The 27,925-nt window shown below is 35.0% G+C and overlaps 1 pseudogene; it reads right to left on the reverse strand.

Moving 5' to 3' along the window:
- Window positions 1–255: 255 nt before the first annotated feature.
- LOC132494135 (AP-5 complex subunit mu-1-like) lies at window positions 256–27,678 on the reverse strand (annotated as a pseudogene).
- Between the last annotated feature and the right edge of the window lie 247 nt (window positions 27,679–27,925).

Genomic DNA, 27,925 nt, shown 5'->3' on the forward strand with positions numbered 1-27,925 from the left:
AAATATGAAAATACGGGAGTTCATACAGCTTCTAGAATGCTCTCAGGCAGGCATCCTCAACTGTGTCTCCTAGAACCCTGGGGTGGTAGTGGTGATACAGGACTGGGAAGTGAGAAGGCTTCTTGCAGGTAGAGGAGTGGTCTGCTGGACGAGTTTCTTGAGAGTCCCATCCAGGCCTCGATGCCATCACATCATTTATTTTTCTACTTTCAGACATCAGAGATTCATGGTATTATGGATGAGATTCAACCCATTCTATGAAATTTTCTCTCTTAAACATGACAAAATTAAAGTAACAAGGATCCATATGTTATTGGAGCAGGAGCTTTAGAATTCCAAGTGTAATAATAATCAGAATAAATTAGTTTCTGCTGTATACTTATTTCGGTTTTCCTAATATAAAAACTTGCACTGAATGCTGATATATATACATAACACCCAGTGACTGTGTAATCAAAGATTCTAAAATGAAAGTTTAAATACACTGTATCTCCAGTACAAATCTGTTCAAATGGTTGTTTCTCCTGGCTCTTGGCTCCAAACTTACAGTTCCATAAAGAGTAATCTTCATTAATTTTGGAAACTTTGGGTCAATAATCCAGATAATAAACTTTTCTCTTAAAATCCTTGAGCTGGGGCTTCCCTGGTGGTGCAGTGGTTGAGAGTCTGCCTGCCGATGCAGGGGACACAGGTATGTGCACCGGTCCGGGAAGATCCCACATGCCATGGAACGGATAGGCCTGTGAGCCATGGCCACTGAGCCTGCACATCCGGAGCCTGTGCTCCGCAATGGGAGAGACCACAACAGTGAGAGGCCCATGTACCGCAAAAAAAAAAAAAAAAAAAAATCTTTGAGCTGATGAAATTAACTTTGTATTCCAAATATGTGAATGGACTTCTATCATAAAAAGGCATATGAGCTTCACAGAATTAAATTATCTTTTATGTATATTTTCATGAAGTTTTAAATCAGAAGTTTGCATTGTTTTGTTTTGTTTTTGTGGTATGCAGGACTCTCATTGTTGTGGCCTCTCCCGTTGCAGAGCACAGGCTCCGGACGTACAGGCTCAGGGGCCATGGCTCACAGGCTGAGCCGCTCCATGGCATGTGGGATCTTCCTGGACCAGGGCACGAATCCGTGTCCCCTGCATCAGCAGGCTGACTCACAGCAACTGTGCCACCAGGGAAGCCCAGAAGTTATTTTTAATTGAATTGTTTTATCTAATAAAACATCAAAAGTGGAGGTCAGAGGCCTGGGAAGTGTAATAGCATCAGTTGAATGACTCTAAAAGGTGAATTAAAAGGAAATTTGTGGACTTTCCTGGTAATGCAGTGGTTAAGAATCCACCTGTCGATGCAGGGGTCACAGGTTCAATCGTTGGTCCGGGAAGATCCCACATGCAGCAGAGCAGCTAAGCCTGTATACCACAATGATTGAGCCTGCACTCTAGAGCCCAGGAGCCACAACTACTGAGCCCACACACAAAAACTACTGAAGCTCGGGAACAAGAGCCCATGCTCTGCAACAAGAGAAGCCACCACAATGAGAAGCCCGTGCACCACAATGAAGAGTGACACCTGCTCGCCTCAATTAGAGAAAGCCCTCGTGCAGCAAGAAAGACCCAATGCAGCAAAAAATAAATAAATAATTAGAAAAACAGGAAATTTGTAAGGCCCATTAAATGTAGAATCATCCATTGCATCAGTACTACTGGAAATCAGAATGGCAGAGTCAAGCGAAGTCACACAAGGATGAACCAGAATATCCTAAATGGAAATCCACTGGTGGGAGCAGAATGTTTAAAGTTAAATATTTTAAAAGGTAAAATCATGACTTTCAGGCACATTGAAAAACAACTTTTGTCATAGATTTTATTTAACTCATTAATGAGGAAACTGGGAAGGTGTTAAATCTTGTCCACACAACACTTAAGAAACTAGTGTATTTGTAGTAAATTTAAGAAAGTAATGTTAGAATAAGATTGCCTGGTTACATAAAAAACTTGTTAATATCTCACAGAGCAATAAAATATAACTGTGTACACACTACTATATATAAAATAGATAATCAACAAAGACCTATTATATATCACAGGGAACTCTACTCAATATTCTGTAATAACTTAATGGGAAAAGAATTTGTGAAAGAATAGCTATATGTATATGTGTAACTGAATCACTTTGCCATACACCCAAAACTAACACAACATTGTAAATCAACTATACTCTAATATAAAATAAAGATAAAAAAAGATAACCTTGTGGTTATCTATTTTACTGAACAAAAATTGGCACCTCTTCTAGATTAAAAAAATAAAATACTTAGGAATAAACCTACCAAGGGAGAAAAAAGACCTGTATGCAGAAAACTATAAGACACTGATGAAAGAAATTAAAGATGATACCAACAGATGGAGAGATATACCATGTTCTTGGGTTGGAAGAATCAATATTGTGAAAATGACCATAATACCCATAGCAATCTACAGATTCAATGTAATCCCTATCAAATTACCAATGGCAATTTTTACAGAACAAGAACAAATCATCTTAAAATTTGTATGGATACACAAATGACCCCAAATAGACAAAGCAGTCTTGAGGGAAAAAAAACGGAGCTGGAGGAATCAGGCTCCCTGACTTCAGACTATAATACAAAGCTACAATAATCAAGACAATATGGTACTGGCAAAAAGACAGAACCATAGATCAATGGAACAAGATATAAAGCCCAGAGATAAACCCATGCACCTGTGGTCAACTAATCTATGACAAAGGAGGCAAAGATATACAATGGAGAAAAGAGAGTCTCTTCATTAAGTGGTACTGGGAAAACTGGACAGCTCCATGTAAAAGAATAAAATTAGGACACTCCCTAACACCATACACAAAATTAAACTCAAAATGGATTCGAGACCTAAATGTAAGACCATACACTATAAAACTCTTAGAGGAAAACATAGGAAGAACACTCTTTGACATAAATCACTGCAAGATCTTTCTTGATCCACCTCCTAGAGTAATGGAAAAATAAAAAAAATAAAAAATAAACAAATGGGACCTAATGAAACTTAAAAGCTTTTGCACAGCAAAGGAAAGTATAAAAATGATGAAAAGACAACCCTCAGAATGGGAGAAAATATTTGCAAATGAATCAACGGACAAAGGATTTATCTCCAAAATATAAACAGCTCATGCAGCTCAATATTAAAGAAACAAAAAGGCAATCCAAAAATGGGCAAAAGACCTAAATAGATATTTCTCCAAAGAAGACATACAGATAGCCAAGAAGCACATGAAAAGCTGCTCAACATCACTAATTATTAGAGAAATGCAAATTAAAACTACAATGTGTCACCTCACACCAGTTAGAATGGGCATCATCAGAAAATCTACAAACAACAAATGCTGTAGAGGGTGTGGAGAAAAGGGAACCCTCTTGCACTGTTGGTGGGAATGTAATTTGACACAGCCACTATGGAGAATAGTATGGAGGTTCCTTAAAAAACTAAATATAGAATTACCATATGATCTAGCAATCCCACTAGTGGGCATATACCCACAGAAAACCATAATTCAAAAAGACACATGCTGGGCTTCCCTGGTGGCGCAGTGGTTGAGAGTCCGCTTGCCGATGCCGGGGACACGGGTTCGTGCCCCAGTCTGGGAGGATCCCACATGCCGCGGAGCAGCTGGGCCCGTGAGCCATGGCCACTGAGCCTGCACGTCCGGAGCCTGTACTCCGCAACGGGAGAGGCCACAACAGTGAGAGGCCTGCGTACCACACACACACAAAAAAGTCACATGCACCCCAATGTTCATTGCAACACTATTTACAATAGCCAGGTCATGGAAGCAACCTAAATGCCCATCAATAGACGAATGGATAAAGAAGATTTGGTACATATATACAATGGAATATTACTCAGCCTTAAAAAGGAACGAAATTGAGTCATTTGTTGAGACATGGATGGATCTAGAGACTATCATACAGAGTGAAGTAAGTCAGAAAGAGAAAAACAAATATCGTATATTAACGCATATATGTGGAACCTAGAAAAATGGTACAGATGAACCGGTTTGCAGGGCAGAAGTTGAGACACAGACATAGAGAACAAACGTATGGACACCAAGGGGGGAAAACTGCGGTGGGGTGGGGCTGGTGGTGTTCTGAATTTGGCAATTGGGATTGACATGTATACACTGATGTGTATAAAATTGATGACTGGGCTTCCCTGGTGGCGCAGTGGTTGAGAGTCCGCCTGCCGATTCAGGGGATGCGGGTTCGTGCCCCGGTCCGGGAAGATCCCACATGCCGTGGAGAGGCTGGGCCTGTGAGCCATGGCCGCTGAGCCTGCGCATCTGGAGCCTGTGCTCCACAATGGGAGAGGCCACACAGTGAGAGGCCCGCGTACCACACACAAAAAAAATAATAATAATAAAATAAAATAAAATTGATGACTAATAAGAATCTGCAGTATAAAATACCAAATAAACAAACAAAACAAAACAAAAAAAACCATAGTTAATCTACAGCTTCACTCAATTTTGGACTTTTAATCAATTGGAAACAAGTCAAACTAAAGACATTTCCTTTGGTTTTTGTCTGATGGCCTTCAGTTCATCCACCCATATTTTTGATTAATTTAAATATTTTGGTTCATATTTTCACAATAGTATAACAAGAGAATAGTGATCCCTGGCACAAAATAAAGATATCCTGAGCATTATCTGACTCATTTCCCATCCCTTAAGTTCAAAGCAGAGGTTGGGATGATCAAAGGTGAAAAGAAAATCCCTTTATTAACAGCAATCTAAATGAATATGATAGGGGTTTCCTGCCACCAAGGCACAAAGTGTGGAAGTTCAAAATGTATTGATATTGGACCTATACCACTATGTTGTGGGTCCAACTGAAAATAAGGGAGAAATTCCCATACTACCTGGGAAAAAAAAAAGGAACACTGGAGAACAAGAGTCAGGTAGTCACCCAACTGTAAATACTTGATGCTGGAAGAGTGCAATACGTACCTTGAAGTGCACTGTGGGTATAGACTGAGTATCACCAGCTGAGCTGCTTGAGAACTTGCAACAATCAGGAGAAGTACAGACAATGATTTTTAGGAAAAATTGAGCAAGAGTTTATGTGATGATGAGTACTGGCATGAACTTGTTGCAATTCAAATACTAATGACCAAAACAACTGTTAATAAAGGTGAAAAGCACTTAATGGAGTGTTAGCACAGCAGAGAAGTAAGTACTTTGACAAAGTATCTGTCTTGGAAATTCCCAACGGAAGACCAGAAGGAGAAGGGACTTGCATCCTGTTTGAAAGTTATAAAATTGGCCCTGTGGACTCTAAGATCAACTAAAAAAGCACATTTCCATGGAAAGTACAAGTTGGTAATGACTGTGTAGTATTAAGATTACAAATAATACTGCATAAGGGGGTGAAGTCAAAGAGTTCTAAATCTAAAGTTACTGTATGCAGAGACGAATTATATCATTTCTCGTCATCCAGTCAGGGAAGAATAGATATTTCCTGTACTTCTCAGAATGTAATTAATATACTTTTCTCTCAAATAGAAAGCCCTGATTATCCTACTGAAGCTGTCCTGACACACCCATCGTGTGTTAATCTTACCTGATTAAAAAAAGGAGGAATATGGAACTTGGCATCAGATGAAATTTTGTCGGTACAGGGGGTTAGTAAAATAGCAGAGGTTAGACCAATTTTTGAAGAGAGAAAAAAATCTGAATGAAAGAAATTAGGATAAAAATAGTCTTTCTCTATAAAGGGACCTTCTTCCCCCTCCTGCCTCCTTAAAGCTTAACCTCTTGAATAAGTACCCTTATTCTGTAAGAAAATTATTATGTGGCACATATCTCTAAGTTTTCTGCTCCTACACTGTAATTACATTTCATTTTCTCAAGGCTTTATTAAGTCTTATAAACCTGTATGTTTTATATAATAGTGTCATGGAAAATAAAGATAGAGAACAGTAAATAAAGTGTGACTTGCCCTATAGTAAACTCTCCAATGGCGCTAGTTGGAAGAATTTTGAGTCCTGTTGAGGAAGCAGTGAGAACAGAAGTTCCAGACAAGCCTTGATCCTAAGGAACTCCTCTTCAAGACTTTGGGAAAAGTGGGTGACAAGCAGAATACCCCAAGGAACACTAATAAACAGACAACAAGAAAAACTAGAGTAAAATCTACTTTTCTTTCTGTCTGTGCTAGACGATGGACTGCTGATTGTAGTGGGATAGAAGCTTTGTAGAAGTCTCCTCAGAAATGAAGAAACTGAACATGAGCACGCATGACCACAGGCATGCTGCTTGTCCACAGCAATACCAGATAGAGCCTGAGATTTTTCAAATGCAGGTACAATATTTTCACTGGACTCGTTTTCACAGGAAGAGATTTAATGGGAATACAACCCTGACAGGTTCCATGAAGGTAAGAGCATACCTCATCTTATTGTGCTTTGCTTTATTGCACTTCACAGATAGAACGTTGTTTACAAATTGAAGATTTGTGGCAACATTTCTTCAAGCTAGACTATCAGTGCCATTTTTTTCTAGAAGTGTTTGCTCACTTCATGTCTCTGTGTTACGTTTTGGTGATTCTTACAATATTTCAAACTTTTTCATTATATTTGTTATGGTGAACTGTGATCCATGATCTTTGATGTTACTATTGTAATTGTGTCATGGCACCGCAAACTGTGCCATATAATGTGGTCAACTTAATCAATAAATATTGTGTTTATGTTCTGACTGCTCCACCAGCCGGCTGTTCCCCCATCTCTCTCCCTCTCCTCGGGCCTTCCTATTCCTGAGGACAAAACCATATTGAAATTAGGCCAATTAATAATACTAAAATGGCCTCTTAATTGTTCAACTGAAAAGAAAAGTCACAAGTCTCTCACTTTAAATCAAAAGCTAGAAATGATTAAACTTAGTGAGGAAGGCATGTTGAAAGCTGACGTAGGCCAAAATCTAGGCCTCTTGCACCAGTTAGCTAGGTTGTGAATGCGAAGGAAAAGTTCTTGAAGGAAATTATAAGTGCTGCTCCAGTGAACACACAAATGTTCAGAAAACAAAACAGACTTATTGCTAGTTATGGAGAAAGTATTAGAGGTTTGGATACACCAAATCATACACAATATTCCCTAGAGCCAAAGCCTAATCCAAAACAAGGCTCTAACTCATTTCAATTCTGTTAAGGCTGAGAGAGGTAAGGAAGCTGCAGAAAAAGAGGTTTGAAGCCAGCAGAGGTTTGTTCATGAGGGTTAAGGAAAGAAGCCATCTCTGTAACATAAAAGTGTAAGGTGAAGCCATGAGTGTTCACGTAGAACTGCAGCAAGTTATCCAGAAGATCTAACTCAGATAATTAATGTAGGTGGATATACTAAACAACAGATTTTCAATGTAGATGAAACAATCTTATGTTGGAAGAAGATGCCATCTAGGACTTTCATAGGTAGAGAGGAGAAGTCAATGCCTGGCTTCAAAGTTTTAAAGGACAGACAGGCTGACTCTCATTAGGGGCTAATGCATCTGGTGACTTAAAGTCGAAGCCAGGTCTCATTTAGCATCCCCAAAATCCCAGGGCCCTTAAAAATGATGCTAAATCTATTCTGCCTGTGTTTTAGAAATGGAAATACAAAGTTTAGATGATGGTACATCTGTTCACAACATCATTTAAGCCCACTGCAGAGACCTACTGCTCAGAAAAGATTCCTTTCTAAATATGAGTTCTCACTGACAATGTATCTGGTCACCCAAGATCTTTGATGGATATGTGCAAGGAGATTAATGCTGTTGTCATGCTTGTTAACACAACATCCATTCTGCAGCCCATGGGACAAGGAGTAATTTTGACTTTCAGGTCTTATTTAAGAAATACATTTCACAAGGCTATAGCCCATAATTAGCAATTCTTCTGATGGACCTTGGCAAAGTAAATTGAAAGACTTATGGAAAGGATTCATCATTCCAGATGCCATTATGAATATTTATGATTCCTGGGAAGAGGATAAAATATCAATATTAACAGGAGTTTTTGGAAGAGGTTGATTGCAATCCTCATGGATGACTTTAAGGGATTCAAGTTTTCAGTGGAGGAAGTAACTGTAGATGTGGTGGAAAGACCTAGAATTAGAAGTGGAGCCTGAAGATGTGGCTGAATGCCTGCAATTTTATGTTAAAATTTGAAGAGATGAGGAATTGCTTCTCACAGATGAGAAAGAAAGTGTTTTCTTGGGATGGAGTCTACTTCTGGTGGAGATGCTTGGAGATTGCTTAAATGACAAGAAAGTATTTAGAATATGATGTTAAATTATTTGATAAAGCAGCAGCAAGATTTAAGAGGATTGACTCTGATCTTTGAAAGAAATTCAGCTGGGGGTAAAATGTTATCAAACAACACTGTGAGCTACAGAAAAATCTTTCATGAAAGGAAGAGTCCATCAATGGGGCAAATGTCATTGTTGTCTTATTTAAAGAAATTGCCACAGACACCCCCAGCTTCAGCAACCACCACCTAATCTGTCAGCAGCCATCAATATTAAGACAGGAACCTCCATCATCAAAAGATTAGGACTTCTCTAAATGCCCAGAGGATGGTTAGCATATTTTAGCAATAAAGTATTTTTTTTAATTAAGGTATATACATTGTTTTTTTAGACATAATGCTATTGCACAGTTAATAGGCTAGAGTATAGTGTAAACAAAATTTTATGTACTGGGAAGCCAAAAAAAATTTGTGTGACTCACTTTATTGTGATATTTAATTTATTGATGTGATCTGGAATTGAACTCACAGTATCTCTCAGGTGTGCCTGTAGTAGAGAAGATGCACTTTCTTCCATAAAGGAGAACAAAAGAAGCCACCAGAACCTGGGTTCAAGATTCTACTTGACCCTTAATAGTTATGGGAATTTAAACAATACAATTCACTACTTTGAGCCTTACTCAGCAATGAAATGGTTATGTTAATACCTTCTTGGAATGTTGTTGTGGGGTAAAATAATAATCTGTAAATATAAAGTTTTGGTAAAATAAATGTTCTATAAATCTAAAGTATAGATAATATGCATACAATAAAAAGATTCTTTCCAAATCTTTATACCTATCTGACTTTCTCTCCTTCTTTAGTTGAATTTACCCAGGTAGGTATAGTCATTCATTCAACAAACACTATCCTTATCACTAGAATATGATTCCCTTAGCTTTATATCCCATTCCCTCCCTCCCCCACATTTAGAAGACTGTCATAGTAGAAATGTAACATTTGTTAAATGATTAAAGTCATGAAGGATTTATTTAGTGCCATATTTTTCCTGATTCTTTTCTTGCTGCTTTGAATGACATAAATAAGAAATATCCCTTGTCCCCATCGTCTTCATGTTTTTCTGTCTTAATTATATAAATTTTTAATCATTGTATTTTGACTTCCTTGTTTACCACCAAATGAGATTCTTTCCAGTAAGGAAATGAACCTATACAGAGCAGTTCACATTTTATGCATATTTAAGGAGCACAGTGAATTGTAATCTGTGTTTACATCTTACCACCTTGTGGTGTCAGTTTAGGTGATAAATACAAACCCAGTGTGTTGGGCTTCCCTGGTGGCACCGTGGTTGAGAGTCCGTCTGCCGATGTAGGGGATGTGGGTTCGTGCCTCGGTCTGGGAGGATCCTACATGCCGTGGAGCGGCTGGGCCCATGAACCATGGCCACTGAGCCTGTGCGTCCGGAGCCTGTGCTCTGCAACAGAAGAGGCCACAACAGTGAGAGGTCCATGTACCGCAAAAAAAAAACAAAAACAAAAACAAAAACAAAAAACCAGTGTGCTTATCTGGCTCAGTTTTAAATAAAGCACATTTTCTATCATGCGTCCCCTATGAACACATCTTTGTTTTAAATGTGGCCACAAAAAGGAATCATAGCAAAATTAAATCAACATTTTTCTATTGTGCTTTTCATAATACATAATACTATGTGAATTTAGCAAGTGTCCTTTGATAATCCCTCTGTATCTGCCACAAAGTGCACATGGCTGCTGGAAACATCGCAGAGTATCCTCCTCCTCCTGCTGGTACATATGAGAGGGTGGTGAGAAGTGAAGGTAACATAATAATAAGGAATAAAAGGTCCTTCTCACCCTCAGAGGATGTCTTAAACTTCAATGGCTTTCGAAAGGCCACTCCTCAGAGAGGAAAAGGGCTACTGTGAAGTAAAAGCCTGCATTTCAAAATCGTCTCTCTGAGGCTGGTGAAACCATGATTAATTGTAACTTCTTACATCATTTCTCATATCCTCTCATTTTTTCCTTTACTTATTACATGTTTCCATTCACTCAGTGCTGTTTTTTCCTGCTGTGTGCGTACTATTTCCAAAAGACATACGAAAAAGGCAGTATTTGATTACTTTGGAATTTTAATTTTGCCATAACTTTATTTTTATTTATTTATTTTTATTTATTTATTATTTTTTTGCAGTACACGGGCCTCTCACTGTTGTGGCCTCTCCCGTTGTGGAGCACAGGCTCCATACACGCAGGCTCAGTGGCCATGGCTCAGGGGCCTAGCTGCTCCGTGGCATGTGGGATCTCCCCGGACCGGGGCACAAACCCATGTCCCCTGCATCGGCAGGTGGACTCTCAACCACTGCGCCACCAGGGAAGCCCTATTTTTATTTTTGTATATAAAAATAAAATGCTAGCTATTTTATCTTATGCCAAAACTAAATATTAAAGTTCATTTTTCATTTGTATAGTAACTTTCTTAATATCTCCAAAAGTCAACTTTATGTAGTTTCATCCTGCATGTATCAGTTTACCATTTGCTTGTTCATAGTTATATCTAATTTTCAGTGTAGAGAGATTCTCCCTTCAATGACACCAAAAGTTCCTGGAAATATGCTATCTTCTCTTTTTTTCTGAATTTTGACACATGAGATGATTCTCTAAGCAGAAAAGAAGAGGAAGGTCATTCTTGACAGAGAGGACATTGTAGGCTTAGGGTCATATAGGTGGAATATGACATCTCAGAGATATGAGTCCAGCTCAGTACCACTACCAAACCCACAGAGGCCCTCTGAGTTCATGTGCAATAAGAAATCTAGTTGTTTGAAAAGTTCTCTAATAAGTATACAAATTTTGGCAATCATCTATGTGAGAAAATATTTCCAGGTGACCCTTGATTTGAAAGTCTAAGCAGATTCTGGAGATATTTTTATCTGTTTCTTTTTCTGGTGCTATTTACATAAAGGAAACATTGGCAGAAATCCTCAGTCCTGGTGTGCATCCAATTTCTTTTTGTTTTGATTGGCTAGGCTTCAATAAATGATTTTCACATTAACAAAGAGATATTGAAATACTAATTTGGAATCCTGTATTCCTTTCTGATGCTGATGTTGATGAGTCTGAATGCTGAAGTTCATGAAGGTAATGCACACAGGATTTGACTTATGAAAAAAATATGGCCTTTATTTCAGATTACCAGTTATATTACAGTAAAGTAGACTTCACTTTTGACTTAGAGAAAGGAAGGGAAATGTAATCAGATGCCACTTAAAACAAATTTCTAGATTGGAAATATGTAAAAAAGTTTCATTGTCTGCCATAATTTTGACAGGTTATATTCAATTACTATGAACTAATTCGTTTACCTCAACTACTTTTGAGAAGATGAAGATTTGTGTGGTTATATGTAATTTAGCTCTAATTGTTAAGTTTTAAGATCTTGGAAACACAAATCAGCAGAAAAACTATATTCTTTGAGAAACTGATTTATCAGTTGCAGAGAGGTTGGAAGTAGTAAAAAACTTTTGATGAAATTTTAGTAGTTTAAATACATGATTATTTGTGGAATATAATGAGGAGCAGTCCAATATGATCTAGAGGGTGAATTAATGAATAACAAAATAATTTCCTTTTATACATGATGTGCTATTCTGTGCTGGCTACATTGTACAAATATGCATTGTACATGTACATTGTACAACTGGCTACATTGTACAAATATACATAGTACATGTACATTGTACAACTACAGTAAGATAAGAAAAGCAAAGGTGAAAAAACTTAAGAGGAATGAGGCCATTTATTTTCAACATTTGATTCTGCATTTAAAAGTGTGCCCTGAGAAATGTTGGATAATATAAGAATATAAAAAGGAGATTAAATTATTGATAATTCCAATATCCAAAGTTTCATATTTTGTTATGCTGAAAAATTTTTCACTACTCAGATGATTCATAAATAGATGGATAAAAAATAATGAAGGTAGAAATAGATATATATATTTATAAAATTGGCATTAAACTGTTATCCTGCAAATACATTATTGTATATTTTTTTAACTCAATACTTGCTTTTAGCATTAGACTATATTAAATATTATTCAAAATTATAAAATATTTGATGAATAACATTCTATAACATATGGGCAACATAAATTATTGAAGAATCTCATCTATTAATTTGTAGGTTAGTACTTTTTTTCCCCTGTAAACAATTCTATAGTGCATATTCTCACCTAAATTGCCACACCTATGAATGAAGTTTTTAGGAATTTAATTCTGGCACAAAGGATAGAAAAATACTTTTGTCCTCTCTATATAGACTTCCAAAATCATTTCCAGACATGCATCACAATTTTATCTTTCATCAGCAGTAATAATTACTGGTCACACCATACCCTCCCTCACAATGTATTAGTCCTAAATATTTTTTTGGCAGCAAATAGAATTTAGTTATTTTAAATTAAGTAATTATATCAATATTAAAGTAAAACACTTCTTTAAAAAATTGTACCCATTCTTTCACATCTATTTCTATTTTTATTGCTGTATATGTTAATACATTTAGATTTATGACATTTTTACATATTAAAAAATTAACTGCAATCATACTTATTACAAAATTTACGTTTATTTTTTAATCTTTTAACGTTATCTGTGATTATTCAGGGTTTAAAATATTTACAAAATGTGTACTTAATATGTCACCCTATTCACCTCTGATTATTTTCCCTTAGAGCATCATAATTTTACATTTTGTTTATACTGTTTTTGGTGTTTTATGACTGCTCACTTTTACACATAACTTCTAAATTTATTGGGTGGCATATAGTTTAGTTGTTCTATAATGTAAAGATCCAAACTTAATTTTTTCCAACCACTGTTCTAAAAACTGTATTTAAAAAAAAAATACTTTCCCATTAGTTTGTAATGCTCTCTTTAAGATACATTTAATTCTTATATGCCAAAAATATTCAACAACATTTGTAAGTTTCTCTTGGCTCGGAGAACATAGGAGATTTAACTCCTCCTAAATCGGATGAGAGGTGATACGGGGAAGTTAGTCATAAATGCCAGCACTTACTTGGGAGCAGTGTGTGTCACACTGACCAATCGTTTCCATCTTGAGTTAGTAACACACTGAAAACTCTTTAGCTTCTTTAGCAGGTTTCTTGTATAGTCTGAATGAAGAGAAATAAATGGTGTTTGAGGGGAGAAGTCACAATAACAGGACATTTTTTTATGAACTATTATGTCTCTGGATAGAGTTTGGAAAAAACAGATATAGCTATAAATAAGGTTGAAATTGCTTTGCATAATAATATAAAGGAGTTTTTTTCATTTCTGGCATGTCATATTTCTACCGATTATTGCTTTAGGAAAACAATCATTCTTTATTAATATGGATTTAGACCTCATTGAATCTGAGAATTATTTTATCTCCTTAGAAGATATATGTGAGTGTGTGTCTCTGGTGTGTGTGTGTGTGTGTGTGTGTGTGTGTGTGTGTGTGTGTGTGTGTGTGTGGCATAGCTTAGTCTGAATCAACCCATTTGCTGAAATTACTTTGCCCTTTTAACACACCATTTAAAAATGATAGGGCTTCCCTGGCGGCACAGTGGTTAAGAATCTACCTGCCAATGCAGGGGACACGGGTTTTAGCCCTGGTCTGGAAGATACCACATGCTGTGGAGCAACTAAGCCCATGTGCCACAACTACTGAGCTTGCACTCTAGAGCTCGCGAGCCACAACTACTGAAGCCCGAGCACCTAGAGCCTGTGCTCTGCAACAAGAGAAGCCACCACAATGAGAAGCCTATGCACCACAACGAAGAGTAGCCCCTGCTTTCTGCAACTAGAGAAAGCCCATGTACAGCAACAAAGACCCAACACAGCAAAAAATTAAATTAATAAAATTAATAAAAATTTTTAAAAAAAGATATTATTCCTAGATTGAGCATTGCAATTTGGGGAAATGTATTGGTGAAAGAATTTGAAAAACGTTAAAGATATTTTTTCTCCTTTTTGACACTTTTGTGGAAGTATAATATATATACAGGAAAATACACAAATCAGAAGTGGGGGGATTAATTTATAAATTTACTACACCTGAAACCAGCACTGGCATGTAGAAACAGAATATCCTAGCAGCATCCTAGAAAAATCTAACATGTAATCATCTATTCATTTCTCCTCCAGGGTAATCACTATTCTGATTTTTAATATTATAGACTCATTTTGCCTGTTTTAAAACTGTACATCAATAGAATCATATACTTTTGGTATCTGGCTTCCTTGGCTCAAAATAATATATCTGAGATTCATCCATGCTGTTACAAGTAGGTGTAAATCATTCATTCTCATTTCTGTAGAGCATTCCATTGTTTGACCATATCATATTTTATTCATTCAACTCTTGATTGGGATTTGTGTTGTTTCAATTTTAGGGTCCCTTATGAATAATGCTGCTATAAACACACTAATATATGTCTTTTGGTGTACATTTTTCTGTTAGTAACACAACTAGAAATGGAGTCAGTGGGTAATAGATTATGTTCAGTGTAGGTCTGTTCTACCAAGTAACTTTCTAAAGAGTTTGCTAACAATTTATATACCCACCAGCAGTGTATAATGAGATTCCTTATTACTCCAATTCCCTGATACCTGTTGCTATGATCCCTTTTACATTTTAGAATGTCCCTTGGGTAATCAGAGAAATTTTATTGTAATTTAAATTTACATTTCCCTGATAACAAATGAAGTGGGAAACTTTTCATTTGCTTTTTGGCCATTTATGTGCATCCTTTTTTATAAAGTACCTCTTCAAGTTTGCTTTTTTCTACTGATTTTTAATCAACTTGTAAAATTTTCTTTTGCTATCTTTTGAGAACTAGATATTTGTCAAATATATGTGCTACAAATATCTTATTCCATTCTATGTATTGCCTCTTCATTCTTATGACCCATTTATTGATGGAAAAATGTTCTTAATCTTCTTTACACATTGCTATTTATTTTTTATTTCCTTTTTTAAAAGTATTTTTAAAAATTGAGCATGAGATGGCTATGCCTAATCCAAGTTCAGGAGACATTCTCTATGTTTTCTTCAAAAGTCTGTATTAATTTACCTTCCATAACAATGTCAGCAGCATATCTGGCATTGAATTTTTGTTGTCATAAGAAGAACAAAGTTCCTCTATTTCCTGTATGGATATTAACTTACCTAGCACCCTTCATTTTATTTTTTATTTTTTTGAATTTTATTTTATTTATTTTTTTATACAGTAAGTTCTTATTTGTTATCTATTTTATACATATCAATGTATATATGTCAATCCCAATCTCCCAATCCATCACACACACCTCGCCCATGCCACTTTCCCCCCTTGGTGTCCATACGTTTATTCTGTACATCTGTGTCTCTATTTCTGCCCTGCAAACCAGTTCATCTGTACCATTTTTCTAGGTGCCACATGTATGCGTTAATATACGATATTTGTTTTTCTCTTTCTGACATACTTCACTCTGTATGACAGTCTCTAGATCCATCCATGTCTCTACAAATGACCCAGTTTTGTTCCTTATTATAGCTGAGTAATATTCCATTGTATATATGTACCACATCTTCTTTATCCATTTGTCTGTCGATGGGCATTTAGGTTGCTTCCACGACATGGCTATTGTAAATAGTAGCACCCTTTATTTAAAATACTACCCTTTCTCCATTGTACTGTGGTACTGTGGTGTCACCTGTTTGATGAATCAGTTTACCATGTATGTATGCATCTTTATTGTGTTCCATTGGTCAATTTGTGTATTCTTGTTAAATTACCACACTCTTTTGAAAATTAAAATTCTATAATAGAAATCAATATCTTCTACTGGCTCACTTTGTTCTTCTTGAAAAATACCTTGGCTGTTCTTGGCCATGAAAATGTAATTGTGTCCTAGTTTACCCTGCTGATGTGGGTGATGGAATGAAGGATGCAGAGAGGTTGATAGAAGTTATAGAGCCAAGCCACACCCTGAGAAAAGAAAGGTGTTTTTTTTTCCTTTGTTTGTTTGTTTTTTAATTTCAATCAAGTCCTCTTTCTCAAATATAAAAGACGACATACTTCAGGTCAAGCATGCTAGTTTGGATGTGAGCTGAGTATGTGAGTAGTCTCTTCTAAAAGTTTTGGGTTTTTTTGAAATATTATTTTTCCTCAGTATCTAGAAATATTTTCCTTTAGTTTTTCCCCAAGTAATCTATAATGTTTCATATATACAATGTTTTTATTTAAGTTGAATTGAAGCCAATTTAGAGATAGCACTGTGAAAGGAAGGGTGGTTTTCCCCTGGTGTTCTGTCTCTAGAATAAAATTTCACAGCTGCCAAGAAATTTAGATACAATTTCCTGCCTTCGATCTTAGCATAAGATGAAATAAAGAACTTGAGGAAAGGGCAGAATTTGAGGAATCTGCAGACATTAAGTTTGAAGATTATACTCAAGATTTTATTTGAGGAACTACTAGTCAAATGTCTCATTGGTTATTATTAGTGGCAGGGCACTATAAGTTCAATTGCAGAATATTTCATGTTAAGATAATAAATGGAACTGTCAGAGGTGGCTTTTATCTTAGCTTTAAAATACATTAAAGCAACACTAGTTGTATTTATAGTACTGGAATGGAATCACTTCAGCATACTGATTTCATTTTCTTCACATGTCAATAACTAACATTTTCATTTCCTGGACTTAAGCCAATCAGGAAAGAAAAATAGAATACTCATCATTTATAATAAATCATTTACCACTCAGTCAAGCAAGTAGGGTTGTATGTTACTTTCTATAGCTGTAGGAAGCTTTAATTATTAATACAATTGCATCTTAGGTTATGAGTGCTTAAAACTATGGGGCTGATGATTTCTGAACTTCCATAAGTGACTTCAAAAAGACAATAGAAAGCTATAAGCACATTTTTATCATTGTTGTTTTTAAGTTCTCTCATTTGATACCCAATAGTTACAAGATAATTGTTCTTCTGTTTTTTGCCAAAGGCTTTTAAGTTGTATCTTTTCTTTTGTTATTGAATCCCAGGATTAGTTGGTCTGAACTCAGTATTTCAACTAGCTCCATGCTGAGAACTATAATTGAATTGGTTCTGTGAAATGTGAAGGAAACAAAGATTGGATACATTGTCATTTAAACTTTCACTAGCCTGGACCCCAAAGGTTAGAAAGGTATTTTCCATATTCCAGTTTAAATGGGTATGTAAATAAAACAAAAAATGTATAATATACTATTTATTGCAAATATATGCAAATTATAAAGCATGATAAATTATTTAAATTTTGGGAGTAAGGACAATGTGAAGAGCATGACCTTTAAATACCTTACTGAGTAATTGTTTAAAGCACCTAATAATCACTTAATATTATAGGAGAGTTTACTTTATTTGATTTGACTATTTGCTGTTAAGGGCTTAGACTACAGAAGTAACATGTTAACTTACAGACCTGTCTAGTCAAAATAATAACTTTCTGGTAGAAAATAGAACTCTAAAGATTACAACTTTATTTCCATAAGCTATTAACCAGTTTGATTTAGTACACATATTTTGGACTATCTTCCCAAGTGGACTATAAATACTCTGTTCCTAAAAATATCATTTGAACATGCTTATTAATTAGGAAACTGCCTAAGTCTGACATATAATCACATTTTAAAGTGTTTATAAATTGTATTTTGACAGTTTTGGAGAACCCACCAAAAGTTCAAAGGACTCACCTGCCAGAGACCATTAAATTGTCTTGTCTGAGAAGCACACTTGATGGACTCAGACGAATCTTTTCATAGTCTCTGAAATGATTCTCAGGTAACACTAGGACCTTACTTTCATTGACTCTATTTCTCTAAGTTTGTGTACTTTCTTGTAATCTTGATTTTTTTGGTTTATTTTTTTCTTATTGAGTGTGTTATTTTGTTTGTATCTTGCCTAACTCATGGTCATGTCCATGCCTTTTCCATAACAAGGCCCAGGGACTTATTAATCTGTATCTCATCCTGGGATATACTATGTTGTCTCACCTGTATAGAAAAAAGAGCACCACAGGTATGTGTCAAGCTGATTTGTACACAGTTGATAATTTATTCCATTATGAAAGCAGCAAAGATTGTATTCTGGTTTATGTGATCTGGTTTATGAGATCATTTGATGATCTCAGTCAAGTGGATGATGGGATCTATTCTTTGTTGGATAATAGATGACAAAGGATCAAGTTTTTTTAGACTATTTCATTTTAGTCTATCTGTGAGACTTACAGCCCACTGGAAAGGAGAATGACTCTTTGAGATATGAAACTGTGATTTTTTTATGCTTCTGTGTTTACTTTGACTAGGGTAATCTCTAAGCTTTCTGTAGGTCTGCCATCTGTAAATAGAAAGGGTCTTTATATCTCCTTGTATGAATGTGAAACATTTTTTCTATGTTTAAAAGCATTAATAAATTAGATTAAAATATCTCTTAAAATAAGAATATTTTAATTGGCTTATAAATAAATGTATAGAAATTAAATATTCCAACATTTCCAGGAGATAAATTAAATTTCTAATACTTTAATCGTGCTCAATATTTCTCAAGTGTGCTGTCTATGAGGTCAAAACTATTTTCATAATAATATTAAGACATTATATGCTTTTTTACTCTCATTTTTTATGGGAATATAGTGGATCTGTCTAGATGTTGCATGATATTTGATGAGAATATTTTTCAGACAGCTAATGAAAAATGTTTTTATGATTGCTAGAATTTTTAAGGTAATAGCTTTTGCATGTAAATACATGCATATTCAGACATTGACTCAGTATATTCTCAGTAGTATTCTCTTACTAGCTGTACCTACTGCTATCTCCATAACCTAATCATTGTCCATTCTTACTTGACAGAACAATAAATAGACATAGTTATTCAGATTTGGATATTTTAGCAGACATTTTCTTAAAAGTGAATAAGTATATCTATTAAGTCAAGGAAAAACTGACGGCACTTGTCATTAAAAATATTTGAGCTTTCAAACAAAAATTATAATTTTGGAAAACTTGTATCTGTCACCATGATCTTAAGAACTTGCTAGTAGTAAGAGATTTTCCTGATGAGATCACTGGTGATATTAACTAATAAAATTTCTGATATCATATGATCAGTTGTGTTTACATTTGGAAGATCTGTATAATCCAGTGAACTAATATTTTCCAAATGACCAATGGAAGATCTTATAAAAGGAAAGACAGATAAAAGATCCATTCAAAAGACAGAATACATCAATGGATTTTAAAGAAACAGTATGAAAAATTTACTGATATGATATCAAATTCTACATTGCAAATAACCTTTAGAAATAAAATATCATGTTTTTGAAGTAGTATCAAAGGAAAATATCTACAATAATCTAAAAAAGCTATTCAAATACTCTTTGTTTTTCTAACTACATATCTAGTGAGGACAGATGTTCTACATAAACTTGACACGTTGAATGCAGATATATATCTTATTAAGGAGATCTATTTTATTAAGGAGATATTAAAGTATAAGTGATCCCATTCTCCTCACAATTTTATTTTGGAAAATACAGTTTAATAAATAAATCATGTTATAAATATTATGTTATGGATTTATTATTGTTATTTTAAATAAATTAATAAAAAATATTAAAAATGGCTAATACAGTAAACGTTGAGAGATAAACCCACCGAAAACACTTTAAGTTTTTCAGAATTTTTTAGGAGTTGTAGAGAGTTCTTGAGTCCAGAGTTTGAGCACTGATGATATTAGTCTTTCGAGAAAGAGAGTCAGAAACTGCTAGCCCAGAAACCTTATATAAGATTGAAAGTTTGTATTATTAAGACGAATCCTTGGATGAATCAGACTAGCTTGATACTTTTAGTTGAAAAGAGGAGAGAGAAAATCACTGAAGTCAAAACACTATAAGAGAAATATAGTGGAGATAATTATTTTTCTTGGTTAGCCTCAAGATGAAAGAGATAATAATAAAGGCTTTCACATTATACAATTTGAGATTCCTTGATGAAATTTTGAGACAGAAGTTAATTCTCTTGATTCAATATGTGCTCAATACTATATACTCAAAGAGGTTTATATGGTTAATTAACACTTCTTGTAGCCCTATGTAAATAATTAAGCCAATGCCTATTGGGACTATCATTTTTCTTTAACATCTTTATTGGAGTATAATTGCATTACAATGGTGTGTGAGTTTCTGCTTTATAACGAAGTGAATCAGTTATACATATACATATGTTCCCATATTTCTTCCCTCTTGCATCTCCCTCCCTCCCACCCGCCCTATCCCACCTCTCTATGTGGTCACAAAGCACCGAGCCGATCTCCCTGTGCTAGGCGGCTGCTTCCCACTAGCTATTTATTTTACGTTTGGTAGTGTATATATGTCCATGCCACTCTCTTACTTTGTCACAGCTTACCCTTCCCCCTCCCCATATCCTCAAGTCCATTCTCTAGTAGGTCTGCATCGTTATTTCCATCTTTCCCCTAGGTTCTTCATGACCTTTTTTTTTTCTTAGATTCCATGTTTATGTGTTAGCATATGGTATTTGTTTTTCTCTTTCTGACTTACTTCACTCTGTATGACAGACTCTAGGTCCATCCACCTCACTACAAACAACTTAATTTCGTTTCTTTTTATGACTGAGTAATATTCCATTGTATATATGTGCCACATTTTCTTTATCCATTCATCTGTTGATGGACACTTAGGTTGTTTCCATGTCCTGGCTATTGTAAACAGAGCTGCAATGAACATTTTGGTACATAACACTTTTTCAATTATGGTTTTCTCAGGGTATATGCCCAGTAGTGGGATTGCTGGCTCGTATGGTAGTTCTATTTTTAGTTTTTTAAGGAACCTCCATACTGTTCTCCATAGTGGCTGTATCAATTTACATTCCCACCAACAGTGCAAGAGGGTTCCCTTTTCTCCACACCCTCTCCAGCATTTATTGTTTGTAGATTTTTTGATGATGGCCATTCTGACTGGTGTGAGGTTATACCTCACTGTAGTTTTGATTTGCATTTCTCTAATGATTAGTGATGTCGAGCATCCTTTCATGTTTTTGTTAGCAATCAGTATGTCTTCTTTGGAGAAATGTCTATTTAGGTCTTCTGCCCAATTTTGGATTAGGTTTTTTTTTTTTTTTTAATATATTGAGCTGTATAAGCTGCTTGTAAATTTTAGAGATTAATACTTTGTCAGTTGTTTCATTTGCAAATATTTTCTCCCATTCTGAGGGTTGTCTTTTGGTCTTGTTTATGGTTTCCTTTGCTGTGCAAAAGTTTTTAAGTTTCATTAGGTCCCATTTGTTTATTTTTGTTTTTATTTCCATTTCTCTAGGAGGGACTATCATTTTTGTGATCAAGAATAACCTTTGGAGACTATATATTATCAAGTTGGCAGGGTCATTAAGAACAATTATTTACAACTTGGAAATAAAGCAGAAATATGGACAGTATATTCTTTCAAATTTACATTGAAACTTCTGCAACAAATAACTTACGCTCTAGAAAAATGTAACTGTGGTTGATGTTGCTATTAAATAAAGGCTCACACACTCATAAATTACCTGTTAAGCTTGTAGAACTTATCCAATAGAATTGCAAATAATTTCTGTCTAGTAGAAAAATAACCCCAAAGGTTATGTACTGTCCTGTAGGTCATTAATCATTTTTGTTGCTAACTAAGTAGACTATTTTAGAATGCCTTTTACAGTGGACTTATAATCATTTTTCTCCTAATTCTTGTTTGAACCAGGTTTACCATCTGATCAGTTCCCTCCTTCATTAATGAGCTGAATAAAATGTTTTTCATGTTTTCATTATATAAGTGTCTGAAAATCAGTTTTTAACTTTTTGAAAAATGAACACTTTTTAAAAGTTTGCATTTTGCTTTTTAGAAATATTTAACTGCTATATCACCTGTGAATGCAGTGGTATGCTGGGGCCACTGAGTATTGGTGCCAAAGAGTCTATTATTTGCACCTTTTCCTAATTTCACTTTCAGATCTGCAATGTTGTTAGTTAGAAAATCAGTCATGATGGCAATATTTACACCACAAAAATCAGTATAAACTAAAAATCATGACTTTTTGTTTTCTGTAGAACCAATTTACCATCACACCACTTTATGCATGTTAAAAATTGCTTAATTTTGTTTATATTTGAATTTTAAAATGGTCTTGTACTTTGTTTTTTCACTAAACATGTTTCTTAGAGTTATCTGTATTATTGCATCTAGTGGTAGTTCACTCCTTTACCCTGATGTATTATATCTATATGTGAATATTCTATTTATTCATTCCCTTACTAATGAACTTTTGTATTGCTTCCAGTTTATGTTATTACAAACATATTGTATAACTATAAATACCAATGCACATTTTTTTAAAAAATACTAGTTTAAATCTTATTCATTTTCCTACATGTTTTCTTTATTTTAAGCTCATTTGTGGGATATTTATACTTACATATTAGAGATATGTGGAATATATACATATATATGTATGTTTTATATATATACATTGTGTGTGTGTGTGTGTGTGTGTGTGTAGCTTGTGATCTATATTTGTTGCAAATAATTTCTCCCACTCTATAGCTTGCATTTTCATTTTCTTGGCAAGAGTCTCTTGATGAATTCAAGTTTTTAATTTTAATGTAGCCCAGCTTATTATCTTTTCTCATTAAGTTTAAAATTTTTCTTTGTGCTTATTTCAAAAAAAGGTTTTGCCTATCCTGAAGTCAAAAGAATGTTTTACTAAATAATCTCCTAAAATACATATTATTTTTCACATTAACATTATTTTACACAACTCTTGAAAGCCTACTACAATTTTTTCTCAAAAAATCTGAAGTAGGATTAGGTTCCACTTTTTTTCCATGTAGGTAATTTTCCAGCAACTTTTATTGAGAACTTTACTATTTGTCTATCGCTCTGCAGTAATACATTCAAGGGTCCACTTATATGTGAGTTTGTATCTGAGCATTTATCTCTTTATTCTTATACCAATGTGTATTGCCATATTTATTATAGCTTTATAATTAGTCTTGGCATTCAGTAAAGTAAGTCTTCTCATCTTATCCTTTCAAAATAAATATTTAGTTCTTATTGACCACTTATATTCCCAAATAAACTTTAGTTTTACCTTGTCAAATTTCCCAAATTCTTATTGGATTTTGATTGAAATTGAACTAAATCTAAATTTGGGGGAACGTGTCAAATTCAAAATATTGTCTTCTGCCTAATAAATCTGATAAATCTTTCATTTTATGAAACACATCTTTTATGGGTTTCTGTGTAGAAATCTTTTACATCATTTGTTAAATTTATTCCCAGGTTTATAATATTTTTGTACTGTTATAAATGGTATATGTTTTGGCATTTTATCCTATATTTGTTTTTAATACACAGAGTGAAATTGTATTTTTTTAGAAATTTGTTTCATATTATCATCAAACAAAAATATATAGAATATTTTCCTAGAGAGAATTGTACTTTAGATATTAAGAAAATAATTTTGCTAATTAATTTTGAAATCATTCCAAGTTCATTAGCACAAAACAATCAAATTCTAGGATTATTTCTTAAATAGGGTGATATGCAAGAAAAATTAACAGTAATATACTATACAGGATATCTGGCTTAGGTAGTATCCATTTATGTACCATAAAGCCAGAAGAATTTCAAGAAAATAACTTGCTGTTTTGTGGTTCTTTAAAAATCTACCAATTTTCACAGATTTTCCATCAGACAGTTATGTTGATGTATTATCTCTTATGTTTTTGAGATGAGGAAGACTAGAAGTGAGTATGTAGTGAAGAAAGTATTTGTGTTACTACTTGTACATAAAACTTGAGATGCTTATTAGACATTAAACAGGAGATTGCAAGTAGCTTGAAACTCATAGAAAGCTTGCCAAGGAATAAGAATTTGAGAGTTATTGGCTTATGGATGGTATTAAAACCTATGGGCATGGATGAGATCACAGGAAGTAAACATCATTTTCATCAGTCCATTCACATTTCCTTACCTCATTGTCAGTATTTCCATACAGCTCAAGCACCTATCATTCAGTAATGTTCATCGCAGTTCATGTAGATGCCTAATTGCTAATTACTACTGAATTTAACAAAATTGTTAGGGGACAACTATAAAACAAGATCTGTTAAAAGGCATTTGCTGAAATCTCTGAGCTGTAATAAACATTGCATGCTTACTGGTGTACTAATAAAGGTCTAGTTTTACTAAAATAATTTAATTTTCTTTCCCCAGAAAGAGTTTAATAAACATTTGGATTAAGTTGGCAGCTTAAAATACTCTGTATAATCATGGCTGCAATAGGAAATGTAATTGTGACTCTCAGGAATGAAGTGAATAGTGATCAGTTATCAGGAGGAAAAGAGAATATGTATGGAGAAGGAGAGAGATCCCTGGTGCTGAATAAATGATCCCTGTGAGGTCAGGAGTTAGTATTTGAAAATCAAGATTTGCAGTGCATTTGTATTAATGGTACTTTCTTCTATTGCTTTGTTCCAGATGCAGAAATGAATTGAACAGGGGATGAGTGAAAGGTGCTGATGATTTTCCTTCCATTCCTTTGGGAAGGAAAAACCATTTTGTAAATAAAATTCTCAAATTCATCTCCTTATTGAACAAGATTTTAATTGCTAATGAATGGGAGTTTATAGACAACTGTCCTATTGGTAGGTGAGATATTGTTACCAAACCAAACTTGCGTCCACTTGCCTGCTTGCAGTAAAGCAAGTCTACCGACACCAAGTCATGGTGAAGGAGAGTACAGCATTTATTGCAAGACATCCAACCTGGGGCCAAGCAAGGAGAATGAGCAGCTCATGCTCAAAAGATCTGAACCCACTGATGGCTTTCAAGGAAAGTTTTTTAAAGGCAAGGTGAGGAAGAGGGTTACAGGGTGCCTGATCAGCTTGTGGACATTCTTCTGATTGGTTGGTGGTTAGGTAACTGGGTGGTATTTTGGGAGTCAACATCATCAACCTCCTGGTTCCAGCAGGTCTCGTTTCTACACTCTGGTGGTCAGCATGCAGTTAACTTTTTCCACCTGGTGAGGATTTTATTATCTGCAAAACAACTCAAGGATATGGCTAGGGATATTATCTGTAGCCTCTGAGGAAGAACTAAAAGTCCTTTACTTTTTGTCTTATGGCTAAACTATTATCATTTTGTCTTGCATGAATGTTTTCCTTCATTTCTGCATTTTCTCACTTCTCTGATTAAATGCACTCTTTGGAACTCAGGGAAGCCCCAGGAGGCTAAAGCTTTTCTACAAACAAGAGGCAGGCAGGGGACACAAGGGACCTGTCCCTGGGAAGGCCCTGTAGGGTCCTGCTCAGTTTCAATATCACATACCTGACACTAAAGATTTAGTGTAATCAAGACACACTAATTTCGATTCAGGAAAATTTGGAATGTGAATTTTTAAATTAGATGGCAAGACATGCATACTGCTTATTACAAATCATACACGCTGTGTATAGATGTGTAGGGTTGCATTGGAATTCTTGAAAAAGTCTTGAAAAATTTGGAGGAGTACGTGGCAAAGAGATATTTTAGGCATCTTTTTGTGCATGCTTGAGGACAGAAGACATTTTAGGAGAGAAATAAGTGAACCAAAGGATGGGATGGACTCTGCTAGGGAGAGTTGTTGAATAAATAGTCTTTACAATGATAAAATTTCTATATTATGTGAGAATCATTTATTTAGAGCTCCCTCTATGTTAATTACTGTATTAACTGCCATGCTTTATCTCATGTAATCAATTCAACAGCCCTATAAAATTGGTAATAATTGAGTTTTAGAGGTTAAAAAAACTGAGACTCGAAAAATCACCTAATTATTGAATAATTAAGCTTAAACTTGAACCTGGCCTTAGTTAATTCCAAAGCCTACATTTTATATATACATTTATGTGTAGAGCATACACATTTTAACCATTGTATATTCTGATAAAATGTATATTCTAGCAAGTCTAGGGTAGGTGTATAGAGACTCTGGTTACCTGAATGGTGTTTCAAAAACTCTCTCATCCGTTGAATACCCTTTACTTATATGAAAAAAGGGAGATTATTCAACTAGGTCTAATTTAATCACACAAGTTCTTAAGCACTGAGACAGAAGAGGAAGTCAGGGAGAATTGAAGTGTAAAAAGAAATTGATGTACCATTGCTAACTTTGAAGATATAAAGAGCAATGTTAAAAGAAATGTATTTGGACTTCAGGAGCAGGAGAGATCCCCACATCCACCTCACTGCCCCCAACTGACAGCAGGTAAGGAAATGGGACCTTAGTCCAACTGATGCAAGGAACTGCATTCTGCCAACAACAAAAATAAGTGTGGAAGACGATTCTTCTCCAGATAATGTGGAAAGGACTAGCCCATCCAAACCTTTGCATCTGGCCTGGGGAGACTCTGAGCAGAGGACCCTGTTGAGCCTGCCTGGTTTTCTAACCTAGAGAAACTATGTAATAATAAATGGATGTTGTTCTAAGCTGCAAAGTCTGTTATGATTTGTAGACAATATAGGAAACTAACACAGTAAGAGAATAGTCAATATGCAGCACCCTCATTTTCTTGTATCTGATAATCAGATGGGACAACTGTAAAACTTTCTCTCTGGAACCAGGGATAAGATGGGTTCTCAAGAGACTTTCAGTTCTATACAATAATGATGGCAAAATAAAGTTTTATTTTTTTTTATTTATTTTTTTTGTTCCATTTTTTTTAATGAAGGTTTCTATTCACACCTAAGTACATTTTATTCACCTTTTAAGAATGCCAGCGTGCTCAGGGCAGGTGTGTTTATTTCATACGGTGTTACTCTAAACTCTATAGGTCACAGAATATCTCAAAGCTTTTTTATTGCTCAAATTACAAATACCTTGGACCATTCCACCTTTCATACTAACACCTCTTCATCTATCCCACAAGTCCTTGGAATTTCTCAAGTCCATGGGATTCAGATTCATAGCCAGGTTTGGGAACAACTATTATTTCCTGAAACTCTTGGTGTAATACTAATCCTATTTATTAACTAAAACCTCTTTATTAACTAGCATCAGTTGGTGGCCTGAAATAATAAAAGTTTCCCTAAATATGTATCATATTTGCATAGATACTAGAGCAGTTTTTAAATGGTATGTATCTTACTACCACAGCTAAATTCATGTTAGTTATTACTTCTGCACACCTTTATCCTCCAAGCTGTTTGTGAACATGAATGCCTGATCATTAGGAATGCCATCGTGGTGAGAGATAACACTCATCATCCTAGCATAGGATCTATTCTTCGAATTGATTTCTAGAGGTGATGCAGCACACACCTTTGGTTACTGCCCCATTGCTTATTATCCCCTTCCTTCTGATTTGTTGGTTGCAATGTGTCCAGACCTGTGGAATAAATTATCATTGGCCTACGTCACTCCCTTTTGTCCTATGGTAGGAATATGACACAGTTCTTACTCATTAACAAAAGAATTGGAGGTGGGCAGTCTCAGCATTGGTTTCGTAGATCAC

Source organism: Mesoplodon densirostris, chromosome 7, assembly GCF_025265405.1.
Source record: "Mesoplodon densirostris isolate mMesDen1 chromosome 7, mMesDen1 primary haplotype, whole genome shotgun sequence".
NCBI lineage: Eukaryota > Metazoa > Chordata > Mammalia > Artiodactyla > Ziphiidae > Mesoplodon > Mesoplodon densirostris.